The sequence below is a fragment of the Tenrec ecaudatus genome, chromosome 1 (genome assembly GCF_050624435.1).
Source record: "Tenrec ecaudatus isolate mTenEca1 chromosome 1, mTenEca1.hap1, whole genome shotgun sequence".
NCBI classification, from domain to species: domain Eukaryota; kingdom Metazoa; phylum Chordata; class Mammalia; order Afrosoricida; family Tenrecidae; genus Tenrec; species Tenrec ecaudatus.
In genome coordinates this window covers 162,281,950-162,308,148 of record NC_134530.1, presented here as the reverse complement: position 1 = coordinate 162,308,148, position 26,199 = coordinate 162,281,950, and the positions used below count along the sequence as shown (strand labels likewise).

The 26,199-nt window shown below is 44.7% G+C and overlaps 1 pseudogene; it reads right to left on the bottom strand.

The window, feature by feature from the left end:
• Positions 1-358: 358 nt before the first annotated feature.
• Positions 359-25,770, bottom strand: LOC142437588 (dual specificity protein phosphatase 12-like; annotated as a pseudogene).
• Positions 25,771-26,199: the final 429 nt, after the last annotated feature.

Sequence of the window (26,199 nt, the reverse complement as noted above, 5' to 3'; positions counted from 1 at the left end):
GTCTCTATCCATCTTGAGTTTATGTTGGTGCATGGGGAAAGGTGTGTGTCGGGTTTCATTCTTCTGCAGACTGAGATACAGTTTTACAGCCCCGTTTGTTGAAGACGGTATTCCTTTTCCATTGAATACTTTTTTGGTCCCTTGTCAAAAATTAGTTGCCTGAGATGGATGCTTTTATTTCTGGGGTTTCTATCCTATTCCATTGGTTTGTGTTTCTCCAATTGTACCTGTACGTGGCTTTTTGACTAATGTGTCTGTGTAGTAGGTTTTGAGGTCTCCTAGTTTGTTCTTCTCTTTCAAGAGTTCTTTTTTAAAAAAATTTCATCCACTTTATTCTTACCTATTTGAAAAGCAGGCGTTACCCATCTGCTACCAGAGTCCTGGTCACTATCCCCCCCAACAAAGTCGATGCCATCCACCAGCTCGGTTCAGTGAGGGAAGACGAAGGAGTCACCGAGTCTGACTACCTGTTGTAAGGATGAAAGATGGCGTCATTCTCTTGTGAGCAAAGCCTATTGGACCAATTGCTTCATTATGAGCCAGAATACTAGGACTTTGAAATAAGGAACGCCTGTACTTTCTACATTTGTAGTGTTGAAGCCCATCTTTAAATCTTGTGATATGGTGGTTGGGTTGGCAGCAGAGTGCCTGAGATAACTTCTGCAATTCTGGGCGCTTGTCTGTTACATCCTGTAAAGCAGAGCATTCATATATGGCACTGGAGGGATCCACTTCATAGCCCACTGCCTAGTGTAACCTCAGTGGCCACTCGGGTCCTCATTCATCCCAGCCGCTGGTTTGTCAGCCTGGAGGTGTTAGTAGGCCTTTGCAAAGGTGAGCCGGTCAGTCTTCAGCCTTGAAGCAGTCACTACAGTAGCACTTCTCCTAACCCCGAATGGCAATGTGCCAACACCGAGCGACCGTGGGCCTAGCCCACATGGGCCTAGCCAATGAAGGCCACGCATCGGTCTCAGGTTTATCCAGTGCTGGCACCAAGATACACCGCATACCTTCCTCCCCAGCCATGGTCTGGAAGCCAGATTCCTCCATGCCCACTGTCAGGGCAGCTGTCATGCCTGCCTCCTTCTGCTGCCACCCTGGATTCCCTGTGTTTCCAGTTCCTATCTATACCAGTGTACACCCTCTGGTCTAGCCAGATTTGTAAGGTAGAATTGGGATCATGATAGTGGGGGAGGAGGAAGCATTTAGGAACTAGAGGAAAGTTGTGTTTCATTGTTGCTACATCGCACCCTGACTGGCTCTCCTCCTTCCCGCAACCCTCCGTAAGTGATGTCCGGTTGTCTACAGATGGGCTTTGGGTCTCTACTCTGCCATCCCCTCATTCCCAATGATAGTATTTTTTGTTCTGATGATGCCTGATACCTGATCCCTTCCACATCTCGTGATCATACAGGCCGGTGTGTTTCTTCCATGTGGGCTTTATTGATTCTGAGCTAGATGGCTGCTTGTTTACCTTCAAGCTTTTAAGACCCCTACATATTTTGATAGCCAGGCACCATCAGCTTTCTTCACTACATTTACTTATTCACCCGCTTTGTCTTCAGCGGTTGTGTTGGGAAGGTGAGCATCATAGAATGCCAATTTAAGCCCCCTCCTCCACTCGCTGCCCCACCCCAAAGCCTGGTTTTGGTTGCACCCAACCTGGCACCAAGGGCCAGTCCACTACCCACCACCTTGCCCGTGCCCTCCCCAGGATGGACATCGGCCGAGAGGAGGCTTTGCTCAGGGGGCCCTGACTCAGCACTTGAGGCAGTCCAACAATCACCTCCTCCTTCCCTCAGGCTTGGCACTGGGGGAAGCCATTGGCCTCCAGCCACGGCTACCTGGTGGGGTCGTGGCTGGGGGGCTTGGCTTCGAACCACGCAGCAGAGCAAAGGTGGTGTCCTGGCTATTTGGAGCAGGGGTCATCCCTGCCACCACCCCGGGTGCCCTGGTGGGTGGGTGGCATGGGATAAGGGTACTAGGTCTCATTTTGAAACGGAGGCCTCCAAATTTTAAGGGGCACTTGGCCAGTTTAGTTGGGGGCAGGGGACGTGGTTACTGTGAGCCAAACAGGATTTTATATAAACTGGCCATATTTTGGACAAGCCAACAAGGCCCAAAGGGGTGGGCGCAGGAAAAAGGAAAAAGGCAATTTAGTTGAAGAAATTTTCTTGCATTGAGAGAGTACTTGAGTGGAGGCCCAATATCCTTCTACTACCTTAATACTAAACCTATAAATATATTCACATAGATCTATTTCTCCATCATATATATTTCTCCATCATATACAAATATATTTGCATATGTACATGCCTTTATCTAGACCTCTACAAATGCCCTTTGCCTCCCAGGTCTTTTCTCTGTTTCCTTTGACTTTCCTCCTGTCCCACTGTCATGCTCAGTCCCCACCTGGGTTTCAGCAATTCCTCTTGGTTACATTACCCTTGATCATGCCCTACCAGGCCTCCCAAATCCTCCTCACCACCAATTTGGATCACTTGTTGTTCCCTTGTCCCTGGGTTTGTTAACACCACTACCTTTCCCCCCACCTCCTCCTCTCCCATGTCCCCCTGGAACTGTTGGTCCCATTGTTTTCTCCTCCAGATTGTTCATCCAGCCTATCTTATTTAGACAGATCTGCAGAGATAATAACATGCACAGAAACAAGATAGAGCAAATCCAAAAAAATATTTACAACTATAACAACAAGCCAATGACACAACAAGAAAGAAAAGCTTGTAGTTAGTTCAAGAACTGTTTGTTGTCCTTTAGGAGTGTTTTCCAGTCCAGTCTGTTGGGGCATCATGCCCTGGCCCCAAAGTCCACCTTCAGCATTCCCTGGGGACCTTGCCACTCTGTTCCCTTGCTGTTTTGTTGCACCTCCTTAGTGTTTTGCCTCGGTGTGGCAGGATCAGATCGGGCGCAATTCCCACACTGTGTCCCCGGTGTTGTCCCCTGTAGGGCTATGGGTAGTGAGGGGGTGATACTGACACAAATATTCCTCCACAGCACCCTACATCTCTGTGGAGATCAATAATTCATTGTAATGGGCACAGAACTCACCAATAGTACGCATAATTGATTTTTTCTATCTTAAAAGAATGAAGTGGGGATATGGATCAGAATTTCATGATATTTGTAGATTTCTTTAGGTAGTATTGCCATTTTCACAATATTGTCTTCCTATCCATGAACAGGGATATTCTTCCATTTTTGTAGGTCTCTTATAGTATCTTGTAATAATGTTATGTGATTTTCTTTTGTTAGGCTTACTCCTACGCATTTAATATTTTGTGTGTTAGTCTGGGTAAGACTAGAGAAACAAATTTATAGACACAGTCATATGTATATGAGGAAGAGGTTTATATACAAGAGCAGTTGAACATTGAGAAAATAGCCTAGCCCAGTCCAGAGCATGTCCATACATCCGATATTAGCCCATATGTCCAATACTAATCTATAAAGTCCTCTTCAGACTCATGAATCATGCAATTATGCCAAATGCAGGAAGATCACAGGCCAGTGGGTGGGAATTCTCATGGATCCAGTGGCATTATAAGCATCGCAGTGCTGACAGGGGTTTCCACTGTCTCCTCCAGCTCCCAGGGTGCAGGGTCTGTCAGCGTAGTCCCATGTCTTTTCAGTAGAGCATCTCTAAGGGAGTGAGCAGAGAGACAGAGGGTCTTTCAGCTTCAAGGAGGAAATTCGATTTCCCAGAATTCTCAAGGAAAGACCATGCACACACAGAGGCCTCACTGGTTATGATTCAATTGACAGAGTAGACTCCAACCCTTCACTTGTAATCCTCTCAAATTGACACCAGATTATATAACTATCATAATGTGCAAGGAGACAAGGAAGTGGGATGCCTGGGAAGAAGAGTATATATCGGACTAATAGTGGACTTATGGACTTGCTCTGGACTGGGCTGGGATGTTTTCTCAGTATTCAGTTGCACCTGTATATAAAGCTTTTTCTTTTTTAAAAAAAATAATTTTATTCGGGGCTCATACAATTCTTATCACAATCCCTACATGCATCCATTGTGTCAAAAAGCTTTTTCTTATACACATATGTGTGTCTATGCATTTGTTTCTCGAGTCTACCCAGACTAACACACACATCCTTCCTCAGTGTCCCCAAGGTGTCTCTCCTACTCTCCTCCTACTCTCTCTTCCCCCCAAAATCAATGCAAACTCCCCTGAGGTTTTGTCCCTTCCTTTCTGCCATTTGCTGTCTGGAGCAGTCCTCCCACGAAGCCCCAGCTCCGGGTTCACGATCAGGCACAGGTTCCTCCATTAGCACCACAGGTACACGATCAGACACTCACTTTGTTCACAGTCAGGGACAGGGTCCTGTGTTAGCACCTCAGGAGGTGAGTGGATGGAGATGCTCTAGCTTGGGGCTGTTTTTCCTGACCATGAACTCCAGTATGAGACAGGGCCTGGGCATTCAAGTGACCTGCCTCCTGTCACCCACATGGGCCCTGTGATGGGTGATGATTGGGGGCTCCTGCATGCCTCCCTGTGTTATGGCTCAGGGAAGATGCTCCCAGCTAGAATTATGTATTAGAAACGAGGAAGGGATACAATACCGACCATCATTTCCCACCCCATTGTCCCCGGAGGGTGTGCTTCTTGTTCAAGTCTCATGTTTGAGTTCCCGATATCTATTTCCTTCCCTCACAGATAGTAACTCAACAGTTTGGGACAACCTGGATTAAATCAAGTTTCACAGAATCTCCAAATCCTGGATATTTTTTCTGTGTGTGTGTATGTGTGTGTGAGTGAGTGCACATGCATGCATGCACACACACACACACATACACACACTGTAATACTTAAGAACAGAACCGGGTTAACGCGTTAGAGAGACCTACAGGAAAATCCTGGTCCTGCCAACTACCAGCTGCCTGACCTCAAGAGAAATATCCAATTCTCATGGTCAGTTTTGTCAAACATAAAACAGAGATGACATTAACGTAAATCTAGTGGAGTGGATGGAGATGGTGTGAGAGTCAATAATATAATGAAAGAAAATCCTGATAAAGAGATTGTAGCCTGATATATTCACTAAAGAAATGCCAATATTTTTACTTAACAAAAGAAATCCCACCTGCTTTCTAAAGGAGATACAGTGGGTTAAGCATTGGATGCCAACCAAAAGGGCAATGTTTCAAACCCACCAACTTCTCTGTGGGAGAGAGATGAGCCCGTTTGCTTCCATAAGAATGTACAGCCTCAGAAACCCCGTGGAGGAGTTAAATTCTGCCCTCTGGTGCTGCCAGAGATCAGAGTTAATTTAAGGGCAATAGGTTTAGTTTTGCTTTTCTAAAGAGAATAGAATTGGGTAGGTAGAGAATTTGTTGCGGTTACTGCCAGGTTAAGTATGAAAATGTAAACCAAGAATGTCAGGCAGGAGAAAGAAATGAATTTATCTAATGCTTTCAGTGAGAATTCAGATTTTTTAAATTGATTGTTTTTTCTAATATTGAACCATCCTTACATACTTAGTATAAATAAATCCCACTTGATAATAATTTTAAAAAATCCATTTTGTTGAATCCTACTGGCTGGATTCATTGATAGTTTCTGCAACTATGTTCAAAGGGATAATGAATAATAGTTTTCTATTCTGGTAATGTCTGCCATGTTTTGTATCAGATTTATACTTGCTTCATAAAATGAGATTGGTAGTAGATTGTTATTGTCTTTGTTCTGGAAGAGTTCGTATAGAATTGGTGTTATTCCCTAGTAAAACAATTCGGTACCCGACTTTTTTTGGTTGGGAGTCTTTTAATGACCTTATCTGTTTCTTCTTGTGTTATAGGTCTGTTAAGGTTTTCTACATCCACCTGTGTTAATTTAGTTAGGAAATATGTTTCTAAAAATGTGTCCATTTCTTCTAGGTTTTTAATTTGTTGGAGTATAGGTCTTCAAATATTGTGTGATTATCTTCTTTATTTCAGTTGGTTCTGCTGAAGTTTGTCTATTTTCCTTTTTATTCTTAATATTTGCTTATTTTCCTTTGCCACAAAGGAGAAAGTAAAGAGGTAGTAAGGGGATGGTGAGGTTGTATGAGGCTGGATCACTGTTTGGTGTCCCTGGACCAAGAGAAACACTTCCTAGTGGAGCAGATACAGGAAGAGGCTTATGAAAGGGAGTATTTCATTTTTCATATGATTTTTCCTTCCAAATGCTTTGCAAACTCTTTTCACTATTCAATTCCTTAGAGTTTCAATTGAGTAATCTATATAACACAATTGTTTCCTAGGAAAACTAAAAAGTGGATTTTCATCTTTTCAGGCGATTTTGAAAAGGGGTTGGGGATTCACATCGAGGTCAAGATAGAGAGTCATAACAAAACTTCTATCTATGACAGAGCACTGCTATTAAACAGCTGAATTAATTTATCATATGAAGGAGATTTAAAGCTGGAGATAATTTTAGGAAGACAGTTAACTTCCCTTAAGGCTGTTGTAGAAATACTGGGGAGAACCCTGGATTTCTCTATACCCCGAGATTTAATTATATTCATGAACTTTGGTGCGTTTAAACTCCACTAATGTATGGTTGGGATATTTTCATGTGTGTTGTATGTTTACATATTCATAAAAGACTATGGAGAGACTAAATGCATGTAGCTATGCATGTGTGATAGATAGATAGATAGATAGATAGATAGATAGATAGATAGATAGATAGATAGATAGATAGATAGGCAGTGTGAACAGTTAAGTTCTCTCATGCTAAATGAAAGATTGAAATCAAATGGCAGCTTTGGAAAGTCAGCCATTGAGCATTTTTGGAGCACAGTTTTACCCTGACACGTGCGGGCTTGTCATGTTATGATTCAGGGCCAACATGGTGGTGACTGGATAGTAGATAGAGATAGAGGGGTGGATATACAAATAGATGTCTATGTGTGATATTAGATCATGTCATATCATGTACTCCTGTTTCTCTCAAGGAACTCTGTGGCACAGTGGTTCATCTGTCAGCTAGTAACTGAAAGATCAACTGTTTAAATCACCAACTACCACATGGGTGTGTCTTTCGACGTGGCAGTTTGCGCCCATAAGATGACTACCTTAGAAACCCTGTAGGAAGTTCTACGGTCTTCTATAATGTCACCATGAATCAGACTCGTTTGACAGCAATGAGTTTAGGTTTGCTTTTCTCAGCATCAGATATTACCTGGCTCTCAACCTCTCCAGAGGTGCTCTGCTTCTCACCTTCCTGGATCTTCTTTTGCTCTATTCTTCATTGAGTTCCTAAAATGTCTCTATCCATGACACCCCAGGAGTAATGCCCCAGATCCTTCAGGAAGTCTCATCTTGGAGTCTCACTTTGTCCAGCATGAGATTCAGTACTCTTTGAGTAGGGTTTAAGGTCTGTAAAGTATGGTATGACCCTGTGCTTCAACTCCAGTTTAGGCTTTGCTACCTTCTTTTAGATACATCCTTCTTTTTTTTATTTTTATTTGTTAATCTTTTTATTGGGAGCTCTTACAAATATTGTAACAATCTGTATTTCAATTAGATCAAGCATAACTACAAATGCAACTACCATCAGTTTCAATACATTTTCTTTCTTCTCGAACTCTTTGATATCAGCTCCCCTTTATCCCTTCTCTCCCCCATCCTACCCCCCAAGAATTCTAATTGTTATGTTATACATTGTTATTATCTGCTGTATCTTTACTATCTTTTACTATTTCACCTGAAATTCTGTTATTCGTTCCCCTCAAGTAGGGTGAGACAGTCATCATTGCTACCAGCTCCTCCTTTCCCTCTTTCTGCGTCCCCCTCTTCCCATACCTTCAGGGAATCATTACATCTGCTACTGTTTCTGAAGGGTTCTCTAACTTGGCATTCATGCACCCAACGATCTTAATTATACAAATGAACCTATGAAAGTCTAACAAGGTTAGTGAGGGAAAACAAAAACCATGACAGTAAGAAGAAATATCAAGGAACTAGAGGATAGTTATGTGTTTCATCAGTGCTATAACTCACCCTAGATTTATCATCCCTTCCATGTGGCCCTTCTGTGAGGATGATCCCATTATCTTACAGGTTGGTTTGGGTCTCCACTTTGTCCATGCTCCTTCACATCCATTTGATTGCTTGTTTTTGAACTTCTGATAACTCTTCCCGTTGACACTTCATGATCACACAGGATGGTGTGCTTCATCCATGGGGGCTTAGTTGATACCCTGCTAGATGGCTGCTTGTTTAACTTCAAGCCTTTAAGACCCCAGACACGATATCATTTAGTAGCAGGACACCATTAGCTTTCTTCACCACATTTGCTTATGCATCCACTTTTTCTTCAGTGATTGTGTCAGGAAGGTGACTATCATACATTGCCACATTACTAGAACAAACTGCTTTTGTACTGAGGTAAGATTTAAGTAGAGGCCCAAAGTCCAACTGCTTCCTTCTTGTATTTGCATATATATACAAGTATATACATAGAAAAATACAACTCTATATATTTATAGATTTACATATATATATACACCTATATATATAATTATTACATTCTTCTTTCCTCTTTTTCTGTTTTCTTTCCTCCTGCATTGCTATCATGTTTACCCATCGTTCACCTCTCAGTAATTCTTCTCGGATACATTTCAATTGATCAAAGATGACCCGGAAAGCAGCACCCTCCTCACTGTCTTAAAACCTTAGCTATTCTCCTGTCCCTGTCATTATTTATTTATTTATTTTAAACAATTTATTGGGGCTCATACAATTCTTTTCACAGTTCATACATATACATACATCAATTGTATAAAGCACATCTGTACAGTCTTTGCCCTAATCATTTTTTTCTCTTTTCTTCTTTTACATTTTATTAGGGACTCATACAACTCTTACCACAATCCATACATATACATACATCAATTGTATAAAGCACATCCATACATTCCCCGCCCCAATCATTCTCAAGGCATTTGCTCTCCACCCAAGCCCCCTGCATCAGGTCCTCTTTTTTTATTCCCTCTCCCTCCCCACTCCCCCCTCCCTCATATGCCCTTGGTAATTTATACATCGTTATTTTGTCATATCTTGCCCTATCCAGAGTCTCCCTTCCCCCCTTCTCTGCTGTCCCTCTCCCAGGGAAGAGGTCACATGTGGATCCCTGCAATCAGTTCCCCCTTTCCAACCCACTCACCCTCCACTCTCCCAGCATCGTCCCTCACACCCTTGGTCCTGAAGGTATCATCCACCCTGGATTCCCTGTACCTCCAACCCTCATATGCAGCAGTGTACAGCCTCTGTCCTATCCAGCCCTGCAAGGTAGAATTCGGATCATGGTAGTTGGGGGAAGGAAGCATCCAGGATCTGGGGGAAAGCTGTGTTCTTCATCGATACTACCTCACACCCTAATTAACCCATCTCCTCTCCTAAACCCCTCTATGAGGGGATCTCCATTAGTCGACACTTGGGCCTTGGGTCTCCACTCTGCACTTCCCCCTTCATTTAATATGATATATATATATACATATATACATATACACATATATACACATACATACACACACTTATATCTTTTTTTTTTTGCATGATGCCTTATACCTGGTCCCTTGGGCACCTCGTGATCGCACTGGCCGGTGTGCTTCTAGATACATCCTTCTTAAGATGAATTGTTCTATTTGTCCTCAACAACCACAAGGTCAGCAGTTCAAATCCACCAGAAGTTCTGTGTGAGAAAGATCAGGCTACCAGAAAGATTTCGAGTTTGTCATTTTAATGGTGGCTGAACAATCTGGAGAAGGATAACAATAAAGGCTGTCCAACATGCAGAGTGTAATGAATTACACGTGTGGAAGTTGCTGAGCTGGGCACTGTTTTGTTGCGTACATTTTTGCCAACATGGAAAAATAATTATATGAATTACAATAAGTATGAGGAAAAATAAAATGTTCTAAAATTGATTGTCGGGTTGATTGTACAACTCTTCTTGATATGATTAAACTATTGAATTGTATGACATGTGGATGAAGTGCCAATAAAACAGTTTTTAATAAATAAATTAATTAAGAGAGAGAGAAAAACGAATACATCGATAAATATAAAGATAGCAGAAGATACAGGAACATTAAAAAATATTTATAGTCTCAAAAACCCTGAAGAGCAGTTCTTTGCCCCACAGGGTCACCAAGAGTTAGAATTAACTCAGTGGAAGTGGGGTTGGTTGGTGTGATTCCACTTCCATGCTTTAGCTCAGTATCCATGTCCTCTTTTGCCTTTTTGATCTTACTGTCCAATAAGATTACAGCATATGCTCCTTGACTCCCAAGCCTGGTCTTGTGTCTTACAACTGCTCCGCAGTTCATAACCCATGGCTTTGCTTTCAGTGGGTAATTGATTTAAACATCCATTCACTACCAGCACCTATGACTGAAGCCACATTCTCAACATTCTCCCTGAGCTATTTACATTGAAGTGTGCTGGCCTCATCACCCAACAGAACTCTGCCTTTGAATGATCTCAGTATGGCTTGGATTCTTCCAAATGGTGGATTTAATGATAGAGTAGTCCAGGTATAGATTCCTTGGCTCCCATGGGTAGTTCTGACTCATCCATTCCAAGGTGGTTGGGGCTTAGGAGCTATGTTCTCCTTGACTCTGCCATCACAAAGGACAGCACCCAACTGAACGTCAATGAACTTGACTTTGGCTTAAATGACAAGAGAGTGGCCTGGATATACCATCTTAACAGCTTTTCTTCATACTAAATGCTAGATTTCATTGGCAAGTGTACTATTTTAACCCAAACAATGTGCATTGGAAAAGGAGAGTACGTTCCTTATGTCACCAAGCTATCACAATCTCAGGGTGTAGGAGTGAATAATGCTGAATATTGCTTATGTTAGAGATTTTAAAATTTATTTCCTTCCACTGCAAACTCTTATTTATGTTGTCAATGATGAACCAATCTTAACAATAACTACAAGAATATACAGAGAATCATTTCTTTATAGACACTTGAAGAAATATTTTTAAGCATGGCAGAAAATATTGATAAATTTCATCACATAGTTAAAAAATAAGTAAGGTAGAAAACCCCTTTAGAGAAATAGAAAACAAAAAATTAATCATCTGTTGAAATAAAATACAAGATTCAGGAATGATAATCAAGATCCATAATAAACAATAATGCCTTAGAATGTTTTTTAAACCATCTTTATGGACAGGTAATAGATATATCATTCTATAGTTCAATCACCTCCAGCAGTGTTGTACAATCGCCACCACAGTCAGTTTCAAAACATTCTCTTCCTTCTTGAGTTCCTTGGTATCAGCTCCCCTTCACCTCTTCCTGCCCCTGGACCCCTAGGAACTCTATTCTACTTGATTTCTCCGTAGGTTCGTCAATCCTAGGTGTTGTTTAGGATTTTATAGAAAATATATAAACCTGTACATAAATGAATTGGAATCCACTCGATGCAGTGAGTTTTAAATGTTTGTCAATAAATAGTCATATGATTGATCAATCCAGTGACTTAAAAAATACAAAGTACAAATACATTTTGAAATCTATTATTTTGTAGTGGTATATACAAATATTGAAAGAAACACATGCAAACTGAGGATTTCTTTAAAGGATGAAATCTATTATGTTTATTTCTGTTACTTAAACTGGAAAAGGTACAGAACAAAAGAAAAGCTCAATGTTATTGAGGATAAAGCGAGATGAGTCTTATGCTTATTGGAAACATCAATTGGCATAACAATTCTGACTAGACATCTAATGATTAATTATTCAATAACTGATTATTATTTTGTGAATAAATTAAAGAACAAAGTGAGCACACTCTTATATAGAAGTTGTGTTTCTAGGAATCACATCTAAGGAGAAAAGTTTTGATCAGAAAATATATATCAATAAAAATACTTAACATAGAAAATTAGACATAATCATAAGGCTCAAAAGTTGTAAATAATCAACTACAGAACAATTAAATAAACCAGCAAAAATATTTTTAAAATATAATTTTAGAAATTATCATCTAAAATATCAAAAGAAAAATAAGATTCTTAATACAATATTAATATAAAAATTTATGATAAAGTTCTAAGAATGTGTTAAAAGGCATTAAAATAGAAACATAAATGGACATTTGTAACAGATTCATAGATGGAGAATGATGAAAATTAGTATCCGAAAATTTTGCCATCTTTTAAAAATTAATTGGTGTAATTTTCAGTGTAATTTTCATCCAAATGCAAGCAATACTGTTTTACTTTATTTCAATTTTGTGGGATGAGACAAGTTGACTCTATTGTTTATATGAAACAACAAAGATCCAGTAATTACCAAGACAATCTTTAGCAGGAGAACGAAATTGTACTTCAGTGATTAGATTATCACAATTGATTACAGGCCTCTAATAATTAAGGCAGCAGCCTATTCTTACAGATGCACAATGAAAAGAGAGGAGTTGTCAGTTCCGTTACATAGCTGCCTGGATGTGAAAATCTGGTTTTGACAGAAGTGGTATTTCAGATCTGTGAGGAAGCTGGAATCTTTCATACTGAACCCGAGGCAAATGATTGTCTGTTTGGGGGGAATTAAAATAAAAGACATAATTACTTTCTGGTTGATGAAAGACCCGCATTTAAGAAAGCAAGCAAGAAGGTTTGCAACTTCTTGAAACAGGGAGGGAAATCAACTTCGGCGTTTCTGAGAGATTCAGATTTCATATCGATGGAAAGCTGAAGCAATATCCCCCTCAGATTCACCGCCATCAAGTTGCTGCCAACTCATAGAGACCCTGGAGGAAGAGGGAGGAGTGCACCTGCAGGGGCTAAGACTGCGATTCTTTATGGGGCTAGAACGTGTCCCTTTTTTCCCCCTTAGAGTGGCTGGTGCTTTTGAACTGCTGACCTTGCCGTATTGAAAAACAAACACATTTGCCCACTGAACCTCTAAAATGAGAATCACAAACTCATCAATCAGGAGGACAAGTTTGTTGCACATTTAATGACAATGCAGTAGCTCTCCAGAAGGAAACACACAGAAGACAATCTTGCAAACCAGAAAGGGCCAGTCCCAGAGGAGAAAGCCGAGGGGCAGAAAACCACAGAGTCCAATGCTAGTGATCATTACTACACAAGGGAGCCAACTACCACTACATCTGGCCAGGGTGCACCCAGATCTTTCCGAATAGAGAGAGATCCAAGAGGGATTTTCAACAGCCAATGCCTTTTAGAGTGGACTCCTGGGTGTTTCCTCTGATGTGCCTCCAGAGGACTCTGAACTGCCAACCTTTCCGTCAGTAGCTCAGCTCCTAACCACTGGAACCACCAGGGTGAAAATAGAAATTGATAGGAGCAATATTAAGAGATACACAAAATATATATGTACTTCTGTTTAGGTTTCTAAGCTGTGGAAATCTCCCAGAAGTATAGAGCTAGAATGCTTCTTGGAAAGATGACACAACTTCTCCCCCTGTCCTGTGGACGTACGATCAGGAGGGATACTGGAGAAGAACATCGTGTTTGGTAAAGGGTTAAAGGAAGAGAGGAGCGTCTCCACCAGACGAACTGACACGGTGGCTGCAAGGCTGGCCACAGCCACAGGCAGCAGTTCCTCCTGGGGGACGCGGAGTTGCTACGCACTGTAACTGATTCCAGGGCACTGAACGCAGCAGCCCTCAGGTGGGAAAAGGAATAAGCCAGGCTCTTCAGATCAATCTGCATAACTGATAAAATAACGTCTTTGAAAAAGACAAAGTCACACATGAGTATATGAATTCAGATGCCAACTCTGTGAAGTTGAAGTCATACAAACTATCATTATTTATTGTCAGACTTACCCTGTGAGAATAAAATGTGAAGAAACACGGGAAAATTTGGTCTAAAGCAGGTCATATAGAATGATTAATGTATGCTGCGTATGCATGAGAGGTAGCACAAGTGGAAGCTCCAGAAGGAGAGGTGATAGCTCTCAGGCAGGGAGAACCAGGCAGGAAATTACGGTACAGATTCCAGCACCCCAAATCCAATCCCACTGGGAACAGCTGTCCTGAGCACCCATGGAGAAAGGCATGTAAGAAGCCTCCAGTCGTCATCTGGTCACAGGACCCATGTGGGTGGCAGGAGGCAGTTCCTCAAATGCCCAGGCCCTGGCTCACAGGATGGCTCAGAGCCCAGGGCCAGGATAAAAGGGCCTCAGTGCAGAGCACCTCCATCCACTCGCCTCCTGAGGTGCTAACAGACCTGTCTCTGCTCGTGAACGCGGTGAGTGTACCCTGGGCACCCGGAGCAGGGACTTCACAAGAGAGTCAAGCCAGATCAGGAGAGGGGTCTAGGCAAGACCTTAGAGGGGTTGAAAGAGAGGACCCCCAAATATCAGGAAGGAGTGTGTGGGGGTGGGGTGGCAGAGCCCAGGAGGAACTTGCACGGCTGGACGCTAGACCTTCAGAAGCATCAAGTTGTCCTGAGTTGCTGTGTGTGGGCTGGGATCTCAGAGAATAGCAGTATCGGCTGCTAGATGACTGGGCAGTGGTGTGCCCAAAGGGGAAACAATGTTGGAAATGGAGTCGTGCTGAGTAGAAAGATGCTTGGAGGACTTTGGTACTTAACAGCAGCCACCAGATCTCTGGTGGAGACAGGGAAGGCCCAGGGGATGTGTGCCCGGGAGCAGCGCAGGGAGGGCAAATCTGCCTGCACAGAGCAAGGCTGGAGTCAGGGGACCTGCGCACAAGCCCGGAAGAGAACGGTAAATGACATCGGGCTGGAGCAGTCAAACCTTTCCGTTTCCGCAGCGTCTTTGTAAATTGGGTTCCTTGCAACAAGTTGTCTCCAGGCCCTTCTGTGCAACCTGCCTGCTGAGGCCGCCAGAACCCTGGGTGAAAGGAAGCATGCGGGGAAATAAACGGGGCTCCAAACGCCCAAGATTAGCTCCCTGTGTCTGACGTGAACTTTGAAAATAAAAGGGCTTAGACAAGGTGAATGGATAGAGAACAGATGTCTCTGTATCTGGGTCTGACTTTCTGTCTGATGTTCTCTCAGCTCCTGACACCCACCGAGATGTCCTGCCAGCAGAGCCAGCAGCAGTGCCAGCCTCCTCCCAAGTGCCCCCCCAAGTGTCCTCCCAAGTGCCCTGCCCCCAAGTGTCCCCCAAAGTGTCCCCCCAAGTGTCCTCAAACCTCTTCCTGCTGCAGCGTCAGCTCCGGGGGCTGCTGTGGACCCAGCTCCGGGGGCTGCTGTGGGCCCAGCTCCGGGGGCTGCTGCAGCTCTGGGGGTGGGGGCTGCTGCCTGAGCCACCACAGGCGCCGCAGGTCCCACCGCCACAGGCAGAGCTCTGACTGCTGCAGCCAGCCCTCTGGGGGCTCCGGGTGCTGTGGGGGCTCCAGCTGCTGTGGAGGAGGGAGCGGCCAGTCCTCTGGAGGAGGCGGATGCTGCTGAGGAGGAGGACCCTGAGCCCAGAGGAGCAGACTGAGCATCATGAAGGTGCAGCATCTCCATCTTTCAACCTGCCTGAGGTCCTGAGACAAGGTGTGGAGACACCAGGGTTTGGAAGAATCCTCAGCCCAGGAGTGCTCTCCGAAATCTCATCTCCTGACTTCAGATCCCATCTCTCCAACCTGCAGATTCATTCTGCAGATTCATTCCTTGCCTTGACTGTTTGCTGGAAAGAATAAAACAATGGACTCTCCATCCGGTTCTCATGGCGTCTGCCTTGCTTGTAAAGGTGTGGGCCTGCCCCGAGGGCTGTCCCTTTGGTCCTGTGGGCCCTGGAGCTGCGTTGCTTGCTCTCAGGACTCCCAGTGTCCTTGATGAGAACGCACTCCTTCAACCCTTGGTCATCTTTAGATCCGACACAAGTGCTTCCCTGCCTCCTTCAGGGTCAAGTCCGAATATAGAAATTGTGGGGGGCGCTTTAAAAGAGGGAACTCTATAGATGTAGAACGAGCTGCTCACCAACACTGGAGAACTGGAAAGGGATTATACAGGGATTACTCAGGTCCGCGTGGATCAAAGCTCCGATAGCTCCCACTCCTAAGCCTGTTGTCACAGAGTGGATTCTGACGCCTGGCAACTCCATGTGTGTCAGAGCAGACTCTCTCTGAAGGGTACCCGAGGCTGTTGCCTCTGGAAGGAGATCCCGGACCTGCCCCCAGGGCACCTTGGGGTAGGATTGAAGCACTAACATATGTGGTTCCTGGTTGCAGCTGAACTGGTTGCAGCTTAGGGAGCCCTGCATCTGGGAGGGGGAGGAGAACCATGTTCCAACTATTGAAACTTAATGGATTTGGAGGAGGGATCCCGGACAGCTGAAACTCTGGTCTTTCATTATTGATCCAGAAGTCTCTGAGCTTGGAAAAGTTCCCTGTGGTGTGGGACCCGGGCTCTGAGGAGGGGCCCCCAGCAGTTGCGGGTCTTAGGGTCTCTGCGAGGGGACAGCAAGGCTGGTTTGTGAATGTTGGAAAACCTGTACAAGGGCTCCAAGTGCTCTTCCTGGGACAATGGTCACGCGGGGCACAGAGGTGAGGCTAGGTGACCTGGGGAATACAGGAAGCCGATGGAAGGGGTGGCCCTTGCTCCCCAGCAGCCTTGCTATCTACCTGGAGCTCCCCTGTTGGCAGAGCACCCTAGGGAGCCGGCTGACAGAGGAATGTGCTGTGCAGAGCCCCAATGCAGGCATCATAAAGGCAGCCAGAGGAGGGAGCTCTGACGCTGAGGGACACTGAGAGCCAGCACCCCAAAACGTGCGGGGACAGACATCCTCCCACTCACCACAACCCCGCTGCTCCATCAACCCTCACACCCTCCCTGCATGCTCTCTAGTCTCCATGCACAGCTTAATGTGCCCCCCCTGCTGTAGGACAATGGACTTCAATGTCACACCTGCACAGAAGCTGAGCCTCAATGAAAAGAGTGTCTTTGATCACAGCCGCCCATATCAATAGAATTCCCTTGGGAAAATAAATAAAATAGAATTCCCAGATTGTACCTAAATACGTGCATGCACGCACACAAGGACAGACATGTAGCACAGACAATTCTGATTAAGGGGACCCAGAGCTTGGCCATCAGCTGCTCTGCCGCTGCCTTAACTGCACCTGTGTTCCTGGCAGTCCCACCTCCTTTGACAGTAAGTTTTCCTAACCCCTCAGCCCCTCGGTTCCACACTGCTTTTTCATGTAAATTTTAAGAAGCCAAATGATTTTTTTCCCGAGTCTTCTTGTGTCTATAGGCCTTGGTCTCTCCCAGATCTGCTCTCTTTTCCACCTGGCTTGAAATACCTTGGTAAGGGATGCTTAGGATCTTTACAAATGGAGATTTTAGTCACTATCATGCCAGAGAGATTCCTAGGTGGCAAAAACTATCTATTGACCTAAAGGTGGCAGTTCACTCTCACCCAGTGACACCACTGAAGAGAGGCTTGGTGGTGATCTGCTTCCATAAAGATGAGGCCACGGGAACCCTATGGAGCAGCTCGGCTCTGTCCTACACAGGCTTCCTGGAGCTGGAGGGACCTGGTGGCAATGTTTCTTTATTTTGTGTCGTTGTCCTACCAGGCACCTGTGCATTAGAGAGGAACCCTAGAGGACAGAGGCAGCATTGCAGGGTTCACAAGAGGCTATCTCACCTTAGTTGGGGTTTCCTGGGTCAGGGCTGTGCCTTCCCCCTACTGAGGACTCACTGAGGTCAGGAAGACCCCACGGTTTAACTTGTTAAAGGCCCCTCCAGGGAAGACAGGGAATCTCACAATACTCCCTGGTCACATGGCTTTCTCAAGTAGTGGGTTCTGACCCCACCTCTCCTCTCCCTCGCATCTGTGAGGAATTTCCTGCTCACATACGGGGAATTCTCCAGAGTACACCTTAGGTTTGAGGCCAGGATCGGCACACAGTCCGGGAATCATGGGGATCCAGTCCTCCCTGGCCCACTCCCCTTCCTCCCTCCTCACACTGCAGATGCTCCAGAGGGCGTCTCCTCCTTCACTCCCCCTCCTCAGCTAACTTGACTCTCTGACCTGGCACCTCTTTTTCTGTTTTATTCTGAATTCTATAATTCTGTTAGGTTTACAAGAACCATCAATGAGTGAGCAATCCAAATATGCCAGGCATGATGTTTAGTATGTCATTCTTAATATGTGTTAAAATAATAATTATTTGAAATCACTGGTCTATTTTTCCCATTTATAAAATCGATCTTGAAAACCATAGGAGTTTTTATAGGGAATACTTTAATTCTATAAATATTATAAGAGCTTTCAATGACTGAGAAAATCTAATATGTCATAAAGTACTACAAGGTAATATTATTATAATTCTAATATGCCATAAAGACTACAGGCCTAGATATTAAATCTAATCACAAAGTTCGATTGATCTTGAAAAAATACCTTATGCATAGAAAGAACAGGACAGATGTTAAAAGAATTTTTAAATAGATTGAATTACAAGAAAATAGAATTTTAACACACTCAAATTATGTAAACATGAGGACAGCTTTGATACAAAATATTCAATACATATTTTTAAATGTGAAGTATATGCATATTTACATATGCAATTAGGTAGTGAAATAAATGCGTGAACAAATTGATATAACATTCTTGCCATCATATATTTGAGATTATTTGAAATACTTCCAAGAAATCTTATTTCAGAAGTTTCATATGATAAAATAAACATTACATAATTACATGTATAGCACTTTACAAGACAAATTATCTTTATTTCAGTATATTATAGAAATGAATATGTAAAGAGTATAAATAATCACAAATAAAAATATGTTGGCTTTTTCTGAGCTTAAGAAATGAAGTGGAGAGCAAATTCTTTGAGAATGATTGGGGCAGGGAATGTGCAGATGTGCTTTATACAATTGATGTATGTATATGTATGGATTGTGATAAGAGTTGTATGAGCCCCTAATAAAATATTTTTTAAAAAAAAGAAATGAAGCATCTCATTTATTTGATGTCCACTTTTTCCTATGTCTGCAGAGGTCCCTAAATCCTGAGTCTGGGGATAAATGTCAGAGGTGTTTCTCTCTAACATTGTAAATTTCATATTATGTTTTAGAATGTGTTCTAAAGTAATTAATAACACAAAATAAAAAATTGAGAGGGAGAGAAACAAAAAATGTGCAAGGCATATTAGTAGGAGGAGGCCCGGCGAGCAGGAAGCAGAGGGAATTCCCACGCTTGGAGTCTCCCCGTGGCTCTCCACAGCGCCCCCCGCAGTGCTGCAGTGAGGGAGCATGAAGAGCCTGACGCCCCGATGAGCAGGCGACCTCATCAGCCAGTCACGTGTCAGTCACTATCTTCTATGGAAACGGTACTCCATCAGTTGAAATGTGAGAGACAAGCCTTCGAATCCTGTCACTAGGGTGTTACAACCATCCTGAATGTATCACCCGCACCCAAGTCAGATTATTTGATGGCTGGGTGCCACCCTTCCTGGAGGTAGAGGCAGGAATGATGGCATCTCAGCCTCATCTCCAAGGCATCGGTGAGCTGGAATTCTGAGTGATGCTGGCTGTGTGAGCCACGGGATCAGTATTCTGAGCGCTCCCTCCGTGACTGAGCTCTCTGGAGCACGCTGAGCAGAACTGTCATCATGCTTATGTGATCTACAGGTGATTTGGCCAGTGCTAATCATTGGACACAACTAAGTGCCAATCTGTTATGCGATTCCCTCACGTCACTAGAAACAACTGCTTCCAAGTGTAGGTCCTAGTCAATGGACGCTGGGGCAATGCTTCCATGCATCTTCACTCGCTAAATGCCGATGGAAGATTCAGGATCATCACACACAGACCATGCTCTCAAGAAGCTTTCAATCATGTGCAAGAGATTTAGCAGAGAGAGTAAAACAAACGTAAAAAGAATAGCTTCAAAGGAGACCCACGGGGATGCCCTAGCTTGGGGAGGGGTTTCTCAAGGTGGAGAGCAAAGGACAAGTGGTGGGGCAGAGTGCGGTCAGACTGCACAAACCCTCAGATTCCAAGCCAGGGACTACATTTTACCTAAGGCAGTGGAGACCCTTGTGATATCTTCAACTAATGGTAGTATGGCCATGAGTGGCTGATTGCCTGATTGGTACATATCAACAGGGAAATGATGCTCTATAGGAATTTAAGCTGGAAAAAGGCATAACCCAACACTGTCTACAGTAAAATGGGGGAGACGGTTGGTTGTAAATGATAATTTGTAGAGGAATTCTAAGGAGAAGGGGGAAGGAGAAGCCAGACAGGTGGGAGATACAGAAATAGAAAAAACATGTGGACAAGCACACAAAAACACTCTGGACTACACATGTGCACTCCTGGGTGCTGAAAATGGTCTATGGGCTTGGTGACTAACCAATAGCTTGGAGGTTCAAATTCATCCACAGGAGCTTCCTAAGAAGGGCCTGATCTTTGATTGTGGGTTTTCTATGTATTGTCTAGTACCCGTGGATGGGCTTCTGCTTGCTTGTTTGTATGTTTGGATTTTGTTAGCTTTGCATGGTTTTGTATCACTGTATCTGTTCTGTGGATTTTCTGGAGATGAAGTCGAGGATAGGGAGATCTAGAGACAAAGAAACTGGATATCAGCGTGGGAGGGGAGCTTGGGAGAAAGGGGCGACAGCAATGAGTATGAGAAGAAAATGTCCTGACCCAGAAAGAGGTGGTGATTGCACAACTCTTACTAATACGATTGATAGAGTAAATTCTACAGGTGACGTATATGCCAATAAAACAGAAAAAGACTGATGATCTACTTCCCAAACTGGACATGGTTCAAGTCTGCCATGCAGGGGGTGGCCTAGGCTTGCAACTGACAGGAACACTACTTCACATATTAAGACACACGTTTAGTGTCTCTCACAATACACATTTCCTCACGCAAAGACCCAATGGCAAACACACATTCGCAGTCGGTGACGTCAACATTGACAGGTTCACGCTTTTCAATATGACGTCAACCCACTGCCGTGCAGTCCCTTCTGATTGGTGGGATGTCTGCGGATTTGCATGTTTAGAGAAGCAGAAAGCCTCTTCTTCTCCTACTGCAAGTTTAACCTCAGCAGGGTTCCAAGGTAGACCTCACAATGAGCAGGCCACAGGTACCCCGCCCTTCCTACCAGAAAGAGGGGGATCCTCTGCCCTTCCACCCTCAGGGAGATTGAGATTTGTTGTAGTCTTTTTCTTCACATGTTTCTGCTGGCATAAAAGTGTCTCCTTGGACTGAGTTTAGTTGGCTTCTGGGTCTTTTTCTTCTCGTCTTGGCGTTGGCCTCCCTCGGGCGTTGGCCTCCCTGTTCTGTCCTCATCCACTGAATTGTAGGAAGGAAGACTCCTTTGGAAGCAGGATTCGCAGTAATGAAAACGCTGGCCCGGTCTTGTTGAATTTCTTCTCCCCTGCCCTTCCAACTTGGGAGCTGCCCCGTGGCTCTCCAGATGCGCACTGGTGACCCAGAGGTGGTCATCCTGATCACAAGAGCAGTGCAATCTCCCCACACCGTCACCCACCTGCCTTTCTTTTTGGCATCTTCATATTCCAACACACCAACTTAGAAAAGAAAGGCTGTTACAAAGAAAATATATAAATATAGAAGAAGAAAACACCATCCAAAGAATCCCAGTGCATCTTCGTCTCATAGCTGTTATGTCTTTAAAATCATATGTATATTTCAATATATGCATATGAAGAAATTTCATATTTTTCAGGATTTCAGCTTTGTACCAGGTATTGTCCTCATACCATCTGATAACCGAGCATAATATGGCTGTACGATTATGTTATCTCTCTATGTTATCTATGGCTGAGAATAGGCAAACCAAATTTAAAAAATTGTCAATGAGTCAAGTACACTAATTTTCACATAGATACATGAGAAAAGATAGCAAAAGGAAAACTCTTGTCTAGAGCTCTCTGATTCCAGGCTTCTAAGAGCAGTGGGACAAACGATGAGATGGCGTTCTGTCAGTAGGTGGTTCTTGCTGGGCAGTTAGGTGCCCTCCTGTTGGCTTCAACTCTACTGACTGTCCATCAGAGCAAAGCACTGCGAGGCCCCCCACCATCCTCACAGTGAAGGTGCCGGAGCACCAGGTCGCAGCCCCTCTGTCAGTCCATGTAGTTGAGGGCCCTCCTCTTTGTCACTGCCCTCTGCTTTACCAAGCAGGATGTCATTCTCAGCACCTGGAAACACATCAAATACATGAGACTAAGCCATGCCACCCTCACCTAAAGGCGCCTCTTCTGACTGGACATCCTTAGAGACGGACTTGTGTGTACTTCTGCCAGTGATGTACGCTTTGGGAGCCCCATGCTCTCTGCCCAAATGACTCATTTTTCCCTTATAGTGTGAGCACAACTACAGGCAATACATAAAGATTTGGTCAAAATTATATTCTACCAAAATTTTACTAGACAGATATTTTATTTAAATAAAGTTTTCATGTGTCACAAAAGATATCCATTTAGCCATGGAAAAATTATTTCTACCACCTGCAGTAAATAAAACCAGAACATGGGTAGGATTAGGTATAAACTGAAGTTTGCTGAGCTCTAGTAAGTATGAGGTCCACAGACTAAGAGTGGACACATCTCCCTGCTCAGCACACTGAGTCTGACTTGTACATAAGCTGAGAAATTGAAAGGCTCTCTGTACTGAGTTTCAAAGCAGGACAAAGCCAATGTGCTTACATGGGAAGATAAAAGAAAGGTTTGGGGTGAAGGAAGAGGACCGCAAGACTGGTACTCATAAAAAGATTGAGGCAGAAGATCAAAATATAAATCGTCCCAGCTGCCCACTCTGGATTCTTAGCAGTGACATTCATAACTGGAGCAGCTTCCCCGAGCCAACCTGCAGAGAAGCATGAGAGGAGCAGCCAGTCATCACCTGGTCACAAGACCCATGTGAGTGGCAGGAGGCAGGCCTTCCTGAGCTTGGGCGCTGTGTCACAGGCAGGGGGCAGAGCCCAAGGTAGTATAAAAGGCCCTCAGACCAGGCACTTTCATCCACTCACCTGCTGAGGTGCTACAGACTCTGTGCCTACTGGGAACCCAGGTAAGTGCCCTGAGAATCAGAGCATAGGGCTCCCAGGACAGATGCCCAAAACAGAGCAGGAGCAGTCGCTGATCAGGGCCACAGGGAGGTGGTATCCTAGTTCTCAGTGAAGGAGGGATTTGGAAGTCTCAGGGGTGTGTGCAAGCAGTGGTAAAATGTGTGGGAGTTCGTAGGGGAGAGAACAGGTGACCGTGTCTTTGGGCTCTGCACAAACCAAGCTCACCTGCCCGGTGACTCCCTTTGATACTTGGGGACATAAACCCCAGATATGCTCCCCTCAGCCAGTTTCAGGATCAGAGCTCAGCTTGACAAGCTCACCCTCTCACACCAGCAAAGGAAGGGCTGGGCAATCAGTGCACAGAGACCTGATGTTGCTTTGAGCATGTTAAACACACCAGTTTATGGGTCGGGGACATTGTTTCCAAAATCTCCAAGGCATGTATGACACATCCAGCATAGAGGGACAGGCCAACATTGCCTGGAGTAATGGAGACAAAGAGATCAAAGGTCTGAACTGAGATCAGGAACTGTTTCTAGTTTCAGTGGAAAGCATTGTTCAGGGGATTCTTGAATCAGATGTGTTGTTGAGCGAGGTGATCTCAAACCATGTGACTATTCACCATAGAGAATGAAAGCGTCATGAGATCTAGGATAAAAGGATATACGTGCTATTTATATTTCCATTGAGAAGTATTTCCCTTAACTGGAACATAAATTCCACAGATTAAGGATGTGAAGACTTTCTCAGAAAATGAATGAGATGCTTTGTTTCAGAGAGATGTGTAGTATCTAAATGCTGCGTGCTTGCACAGCACACTCTTTGGAACAAACAATGTGATTTGAGACTTGGGGACATGATTGGAAGAACCCAATGACTGGAGGACAATTGTCTATGATCAAAAGGGAACCTACAAGAACCAGGAAGAACAGGATGTCTTCTGAATCAGGGTCTGATTTTCTGTCTGATGTTCCCTCAGTTCCTGACACCCACCGAGATGTCCTGCCAGCAGAGCCAGCAGCAGTGCCAGCCCCCTCCCAAGTGCCCCCCCAAGTGTCCTCCCAAGTGCCCTGCCCCTAAGTGTCCTCCAAAGTGTCCCCCCAAGTGCCCCCAAACCTCTTCCTGCTGCAGTGTCAGCTCCGGGGGCTGCTGTGGACCCAGCTCCGGGGGCTGCTGCAGCTCTGGGGGTGGGGGCTGCTGCCTGAGCCACCACAGGCGCCGCAGGTCCCACCGCCACAGGCAGAGCTCTGACTGCTGCAGCCAGCCCTCTGGGGGCTCTGGGTGCTGTGGGGGCTCCAGCTGCTGTGGAGGAGGGAGCGGCCAGTCCTCTGGGGGAGGGGGATGCTGCTGCTGAGCAGGACCCCGAGCCCAGAGGAGTGGGCTCAGTGTCATGAAGGGGCAGCTTGCCATCCTGCAACCTGCCTTCGATCCTGAGATAAGATGTGGAGACTTCAGACCTGGGTTTGGAAGAATGCTCAGCCCAGGAGCGCTCTCCTGAAACCCCTCCTCTGACTTCAATCCCATGTTCATACTTCTACTCTTCAACAGATGATTGCTCTGCCATTCTCTGCTTCATGTTAACCAATAAACTAATGGGCTCCCCATCTCCTTCTCATGTGTTTTCCATGCTTGTAGAACTGTGGGTACTGGCAGCATCCTGAATTGGATGTCATTCAGTCCTTTCCATGTGGAACCTCAGACAGCACTGCTTTATTTGGGATCGCTCAGTCCTGGGAATTCAATTCTGCAACTCCAATGTGCTCCATGAACTAGAGCTTCTGCTTCCCACTAGTGCCGCCCCGATCTCTGCTCCTCTGCTCTAAGGGTGTTGTCATAGTTCTGGGGCTGCTGTGGATCTCATTCAGATGTCATTGTGCATTGACCACAGGCACTTCAGCTTCCATTGCCGCACACAGGAAAGTTCTGGCAGCTGGAGCCAGCTCTCTGGGGGCTTTGTATGGCGTGGGGGCCCCACCTGAGGAGGAGGAGTGGTGAGCCTGTCACTGCAGAAGGTGGGGCGCTCTGGTGCTGCTGAAGCAGATCCTGGCTCCAGAGGGGCAGATTCAGGAATCCAGAGGTCCAGGGGTGTCCTTTTCCTTCTGAGCCTGTGTGAGTGGCTTAGAGGTCCAAGAAATCCAACAGACTTAGACTGGAACATCCTTCTGCTCTGGGACCAGGACGCTGAGTTCACTCATCCTCCAACTGCATCTGTTGACCTGGGGTTTTGTGTCCACAGTGGCACATGATGTTCTAATTGCAACTGTTCTTTACCTCACAAGCTTTTCTTAAATTCTGATACCTGAATTGAAACAATGAACCAAGAAATCTACTCAGCAAATTGTTTATGTTGTTTTTCCTACTGCTTCTGCTATTGGTAATATAAGTTGAAGTGTTGGTCAAAATATTACTCTATTATTCTAGGGTGGATATCTACAAAATATGTAGGGATTTTGGCAATATGATTATCATCTGCTGCTAGTTGACATTAAGTGAAAGGCATGGCCTTTTATGCCTTCTCCAAGGATTTCATGGCTACATGATTAAAAAATGAAATTTCTTAGAGGTAAAAAATAAATTCTTCCTCACAACTCTACCATGAATACCTTCCCCGAGGTTCTCCCTGCTGGTCTATTCTTCCAATTGTTTCATGAGTCAGGTGGCAGCTCAGACTCTTTCCCTGAGTGTCCCTCCCTTAGGGCAAGATTGCCGTGGGTGACCTCAAGGCGTCGTCCGCCATCGTGGGATTCCACACAGCACGGCTCCAATCGCGGACAAGCACTCAGGGCAGAGAGCAGGAGTCCTTGCTCAGGGAATCCCCTCATCTCTCCACGCCCCCATTCCTCCCAAAGAAGCCAGTTCCATAGGCTCATGCCGACTCCCTTATGAAGGCCATTAGGGGGCAGCACGGTGCAGGGTTTGTGTAATGTGCTCAAGGTGACCATAGACTCTCTACATTAGCATCCACTAATGATGCTTTCTCTCAGCGCCAGGGTTCATCAGTCCAGGACTGGAGGACTGAAAAATGGCAGCGTGTAAACTTCTCATAATGACTGATTAGCAAAAGTGTTACTTCCTCTCCTTGTAACTATATGAGTTTCTGACCTAGAGGTCTTAATCCCAAAGGGATGATTACTTTCCCCAGAAGACCCAACACTGGCTGTTAAGG